Raw genomic sequence first — 7,097 nt, 5'->3', positions numbered from 1 at the left:
TGGCACCCCGACTGTGGCTTCTGGCCCAGGCCCGAGCAGGAGGTTAAGGACCACTACCATTAGTAGCTTGGAAGAGCCATGTGGCCCAATAGACATCCCTGCCCCCCACACCACGGCAGGACCAAATAAGGAGAATGGACAGCGTGTGGGTGTACAGATGGGAGATCTCAGTTTCTGTTTCAGTTCCACGATTTACCCTTGTGTGTTGTTGGCTGTATTGGTTTTTAAGGTCTTCAAGGTGTGGTTTCTCCATCAGTGATATGGAGATTATAATACCTACTTTTGGGGTTACTCTCAGGATTAAATGATGGCATGTATGCTAGCTCCGGGCCTATTTTCTCTCAGGCCCAGTCCGTACCTTCCCCTGCTCCGCCCTGTCCACCAGGGGACCGGACCCAGGCTGAATTTGGCCAATGGGAATGTGGGAGGAGGTATCTCTTTCCCTCTCTCTCCTCCTCAGACAGCTCCTCCAGCTGCAGCCAGTCCCCTCCAGAAAGCCTCTGGCATCACAGCCTCCTCCCTTTGTCCCTTTAGCCTCAGGGTTACCTCGCTGTCCCCTGCATAGCTCTGCGGCTCACCATCACCTGGGCGGCTCATCCCCTTCACCCAACTGCCTTGCATGAAAAAACCTGCTTTCTGTGTTCCCGATTGGACCCTGGCTGATAGAGTGTGCAAATGTGCAAACATGTCACACGTCTGCATGGAAACAGACCCCCTGAAGATCTCATTCCACGGAGGGCACGGGGGCAGGGCTACTCCTCTGGCTCTTCTCACCCTGGGCATCAGATCTGGGACTTTTCCCACAAGGTCAGGATCTTCCTGGGCCAGTTGTCAACCTGAAACAATCTCTAGGGAGGTCCCTCAACTTGGGGAATTATGAAGACAGAAAAAAATAGGATAAGAATTACATGTTTTTTTTTTCAAAAATCATACATTAGTTTATATGCTATAATTAAAAATAGCCAGCAGCCTTCTGCTGCACCTTCCATTTACTCTGTGCTAAGGAACATGAGGTGATGGGGTCTGGTCTGGCTAAGGCTTTTCTAGGTTTGCTGACCTTTCTCTGTGTCTCCCGCTGTTCCACGCCAGCTAGCGTTTTGCTGTTTCCCAGCCTCGGCCGTGCTCCGGTTCAGTGAGTGAGTGTTGAGCTGGGTCATGGTGCTACCAAAAAGGGCAGTCTGGGTCTGTCTCCTTCCTGCATTGTGCTCTGGCCCCAGGGCTACTTCTCTGTCTGCCTCCCATCTTCTGGTTCTGCTGCGTCGTGGGGATGGAGAAGGTTGTACCTCCTTTTGGCAGGAAGAGTAACTTCCTCATTGAGGTCAGGATTGAAAATGAATTTCCCCATTGGGCAGAAAGAAGGAGGCCCACACTTCCTGTGTAGTGTTATTAATTGGCGGCCCCTCCCCTGCCTGTGGCCGCTCTGGATCCGGACTGTCAAGCTTAACCATTTCCTGCCCGACACTGGGAAAGCTGCAAAGGCTCCGTGGGAACCCTAAAATGCTTTCTATTTAATGATTAGACCTCGTGGGCCATCACTCGCTGGGTATTGAGCTGCTTGTGCTAGGCCTGCTCCTGCCATGGGCGGCGGGGGGAGAACCGGGTGCTAAGAGGTCCTGGGGGAAGGGGGGGGGCAGGAAAGACGAGTCCAGAAGAAGGACCAGGGCTGAGGAAGATGGGACAGCAGCATACTCAGTCCATCTTTCTCGCTTCTGTCCCCACGGACAGAATTCTGTTATTTCATCTCCGACAGGCCTTGAAAGAGTCTTTATAGGCAAGGCCTCTCTCCTCCCCTTTGTCTAGAACTCATGTCATCCTTATTGAGGTAACCGAACAGCATGGGAGCATCTTAAACATATCTGTGACTTTGTGAATGACATTGGCACTGAAGGATGGAGTTGGGGGTCCTTCGGTTGGCACGTTGGTGCACCCCAAACCTCCTGGATCGCATTCCTGCAATTTGGGAGTGATCCCTTTCTCACGGATTCCTAAATCATGACAATTGAGAGCAGGGAGGGACTTTACTGTTCTTCTGGTTTAATGCACCCACTTCCCAAGTGGAGGAGCCAAGGCAGGCTGAGTGGGTTGGCAGATGGCTAGCGAGCGGCTGCACGTCCTCAAGATGAGATCCTGGGTCTTCCTGGACTCTCAGTCCAGCGACCAGCATGGCAGTTAAAATGGACTATAGGTTTTGCAGCCTCGACAGGGGCGAGTTGTGTTCCACAGAAGTGAAGCTCAGAGAAGATGAATGGAGCCCTGGCCAACGTGTACCTATGGGCTCTCTGAGGGAAAATACGTGCATACACAAGTTTAACATAAATTTTGCTGATACGCAGGTGCACCTCATTATACAATATTTACAATTTACAAATAATACAAAGTATGCAACACTCTGTTATGAATTCCTTTGGCCAAATTGATTCTCACAGAATTCTTTGGTTGGTTTTTGCCGAATTCTCTTACCTGTACTTGGTCACAATTGCCGAATGAGTGTTCGGTGATGTTTTCCTGTATGTTAACATATGAGACAAAAGTGAAACCACAAAGACATAGGTTGGAACTTGGCTCATTCACCATTGACGTGAGTGGCTTCTTTTCTAAATCAGATGCTATTTTTCAAATACTGGGAATGTTTTTCCTCAAATTTTTGTGCGACCCACAATGGACACCCGTGGACATGACGATGCTTTTAGGTTTCATTCTCATCATTAGCATTTTCCATCACTTAAGCCTAGACAATTCAGAGGATAATCAATCAAGCCCTGATTTCTAGCATATGCTCATTTCCATGGTGTATTTTCACCACAATCAATTGCAAGCTAACAAGGTGATGCCCCTGAACTTGGAGTTGGCAAGACCCCACGCAGGTGCACCTCATTATACAATATTTCCACTATTTAGATATAAGAGGTATAAATAACCTCAGGAGCCTGGATAATAGTATAATGTGGTGAAATAATTGGGAAATGATGAGTTCGGGGCATCTATTAATTTTGTTTTTAACAAAACTTATTTAATTGTCATGCATATAATTTAATTTTTAATGATATCCGTACTTAACAAAATGTTCCTGGAAATGGAGAATCGGCTCTGCGAGCTGATAGGAGAGGCCTCCAGGCCACACACCAGCAGAAGAAGGTTGGGGTTGCCTCGGCTTCCTCTGGGTTTCCGCCCAAGGCCACTGGGCTGAGGCAAGGGACGATGACCGTGGGGATAAGAAGGCTTGAGCAGGCTGAGTGGGTATAAGGTGGATTGAAGAACATGGATCAGATCCCGGGTAGGAAGATAACTCAAGGTGGGTTTTTTGGTACATATTTCCAAAAGCTACCAAAAGCAAAGAGCTGAAAATATTAGATAGTCAAGGAAATTGAAAGGCTAGAGGGGGAAAGAAGAAAGAAACAGGATGGAGAGTAAGGACTACTTTGTAAGATGTCCTTCGTGGAGAAGGTGATCTGGGGGCAGGAAATCCCAGGCCCGCTCTTGCAGACAGCTCCAGCCCTGCCCCACGTGGGCGGTGTCCCCGCATGGACGGCACCGTCCCGCCCTTGGCCACCCCCTTCGGTGAGGACCTGACCTCTTACTGCTTTGGAAAGAGAGGATGAAGTTACCAGAGCTTTGGATCCATTTTTGGATCAAATGAAAACGGCAGGCTAATCCTTAGTGCGCTGCTCTCCTCTTACAGATGCTGGCCTCACTGTCGGGGCGGGGCTCCAGGTCTCTAACCGCAGGGCCTGGGGACAGCACAGCGGCTGGAAGTCACGTGCAGCTCACCACGCCTGCAGAGCCCCTCCTGACCTCGGTCAGCAGCTCCTTGGTGCCCCTGCTGGGCCCATCTTCCCAGGCGACTCCAACGTCCCCTGCCCTGTGGGGCCTTCGGGGAGGGCCTCTCCTCTCTCTTCCTTGCTGCCACAGCATTCATTGTCACTCACTGCGCCTTTTGGGTTGCTTGTCCACATTCCCAATGGGACTGTGGGCTCTTGGAGGGGAAGAGTCTTCTCTTGTCAGTGCCAGGTGCATAGGAAGTTCTCAGACTGGTTCAGTGATTCTCAAACATGTGTGCGTGCGAATTACCTAGAAGAACTCAGGCATCTAGGTGTCCAGCTCTTTATCTGGCTCAGGTCATGATCTCAGGGCCCTGGGATCAGGCCGCGTCAGGCTTTGCGCTCAGAGGGGTGTCTGCTTGAGGATTCTCTCTCTCGGCCTCTCCCCCTGCTCACGGGCACACTCTCTCTCCCCCCCCCTTAAATAAATAAATCTTAAAAAAAAAAAAAGAATGGGATCAAATGCAGATTCTTAGACACTGGACGAACAGTTGTGAAATTCGGGTCTTTAATTAAAGAGTGGGTGACATTGATGCACCTAGGTTCACAAGCCACACTTAAGAAATACAGATTTGTTCAAACTTCATTTCACAGGTGGGAAAACAGAGGGCTGGAGACGCAGTGACCTGCTTCCCGATGCTTAGCTACTTAGTGCAATGGGGCGTCATGGTGCTCTGAGCTAGCACTGCCTTAAATTTTTATGAAGTGAATTAAGCAAATCACAGCCACACTGATGATTACTCTTAGGGACATTAAAAATATCTTGAGCTAAAATAATTGCACAACACATCTTAAAACAGTGACGAGACTCTCCGCAGTCAGATGCCTCTACCATACGGGTATGCATATGGATGTCACAGGTACCTTTCCTCCTATCACCATCAGTGTCGCCTCAGAGGTTGAAGTGCTTTCTTGCTGACCTAAGAACAAACCCCTCGGGGGCACCTGAGTGGCTCAGCGGGGTAAGCATCTGCCTTCGGCTCAGGTCATCCTCCCAGAGTCCCGTGATCCAGTCTGGCGTCGCATCAGGCTCCCAGCAAAGCGGGGAGTCTGCTTCTCCCTCTCCCTCTGCCCTTCCCCCCAGCTTGTGCTCTCTCTTGCTCGCTCTCTCTCAAATAAATAAATAAATAAATAAATAATCTTTAAAAAAAAAGGAACAAGTCTCTTGATTTCTGCCTCTAAAATGTCATTTGCCTCCATGGCAATCACAAGAGGCTATTTGGAACAAGCTCTCTTTCCAGCAGGTGTCCTCTGCCCACCTTCTGAGGCTCGGTTGGTGGCAGCAGGCACAGGGCCTGAAAGCAGACTCGGTGTTCAGGTGTCTGGTTCATGCCTATTTTTATGAGCAAATCCTTGTTTCATCTGTCAGTTGTTTGGCGAGTGCCATGCATGCCGGTTACTGCCTTGGGCAGCAGGTGCCATCTAGAGGGCCCTTGTGACTGCCACGGCGCTTGACAGGAGCGAGGCAGCCCGGGCCGTGGGGCAGCTCTGCAGGGACCCGCTCAGGGTTACACGGGCCCCAAGCCGCCCTGTCATGTTGGGTTTAGAGGAGACAGTGGCCGAGGGAGCCCGGGCAGGACAGGAGAGAAGGAGAGCTGGCTGGTTTCCTAACATTCAGCTTCCTTTCTTGGTGGGACTCTAAGCAGGAACTCTTTCTCGGCCACAAGGTGTCAGTAGTGGGCTGGCCAGGTGCTAGCTCTGCGCAGCCCGGGGAGGAAGGCCCTGCTTGGGAGACCAGGTGTGGCCAGGTGCCCTTTGCAATTTCCTTGTTGGGGGAAAGGCCCTCTGATTAAGTTGCCCCAAGACCCTCCCTTGGTCCTGCCTCCTTGGTCCTGCCTGTGGGCAAACCACATGCCTCCATCTGCCTGCAGAAGAGCAAAACCACCGCTGCAGGACTTCTCCCCCAGGCCTGAACTGCAACCCGGAGAGGTCGGCACAGGTGGAGACAGAAGAGGGTAGGATGGTTATTTTCTTTTTTTAAATCGAGACATGAGTCCTGGCTGGTTTGCTTTCTAGCTGTGAGTGTGCCATATTCCCCATTTTCCAAATGGCAATAGTCACAGGATCATTACATAGACCAAGTGACCCAAAATGATTTGCAAAGTCTCAGGTACTCCATCCACAGGGCTGCCGTTCTTGGGGTTTATCTTTTGGCCCGAGCTGTGCGACACAGCTTCCTCCAGACTGGAGGGACAGACAAGCAAGGCAAGAGAAGGGGCTCCTCTTCTCCATGTGGGTCACTAGGGTCCCCTGCGGGAGCCACCAACTCCCGATCTGGTCCTGATAGAGTCGTCTTCCAAGAAGGTTCTTCCCGGATGCCTTGCCATGGCTTGTTTCCAAGCGGAAAGCTGGCAACGGCTACTCACTCTTCCTTCTTCGCTGAGCCTGCTTTTCCATGTTGGAAGAAGATGAAGTGCACATTTCAGAATGTAAGTTTTTCCTGCAGGACACTATCCCCAATGGTGGAGTGATGGAGAAAAATATTAGATGAAGTCAGGGGATAACTGAGTAACATACTGATTTATAAACTCATGGAATGAAATGAAGGCGTTTTTTCCACTGGTGGGGTTATTTATTATGTCCTTGCTGGCCGGATCCCAGGGTTGAAGAGGCTTTGGTTCCTGAGCAATAGGAATAGCAGGAACCAATTTTCTCTATGGCGCCTCTTTCAAAAACACAGAGCTCAGCTGAGGCTGAAATATAGTCAGTCATAGGCCCAATTCAGGACTCTCCTGCTCCTCACCTTATTGGGGTGAATGGGGGCCAAGGCCCAGATCCCATCACCCTGGGATGATGGCAAAGAAGAGGTGGGGCTGTCACCACTGGTCACTGTGCTGTGGAGCCTTTTCTGTGGCCCATGCCTTGGTGGAAATGAATGACCCTAGAAATATCCCATGAAAAACTCTGATGGGATTTTTAAAAAAGATTTTATTTATTTCATGAGACACACACAGAGAGAGGCAGAGACACAAGCAGAGGGAGAAGCAGGCTCCATGCAGGGAGCCCGACGTGAGGCTTGGTCCTGGGACCCCGGGGTGATGCCCTGAGCCAAAGGGAGATGCTCAACCAATGAGCCACACAGGTGTCTTGGATTTCAATTATAATTTTATTAAGTTATATTTCAATTTATGGAAAAGTGGCACCATTATGATACAGCTTTTCCTTCCGTGAACATGGTGCTTCTTTCCATTTATTTCATCTCTATCTTTCAACAAAAAAATTCTGTTTCCTTGTAAAGACTTTGCACATCTTATGTTAGATTCATTCCTAGATAGAGTA

The sequence above is a fragment of the Canis lupus genome, chromosome 7 (genome assembly GCF_048164855.1).
Source record: "Canis lupus baileyi chromosome 7, mCanLup2.hap1, whole genome shotgun sequence".
Taxonomy (NCBI): Eukaryota; Metazoa; Chordata; class Mammalia; order Carnivora; family Canidae; genus Canis; species Canis lupus.
This window is presented reverse-complemented; position numbering follows the sequence as displayed.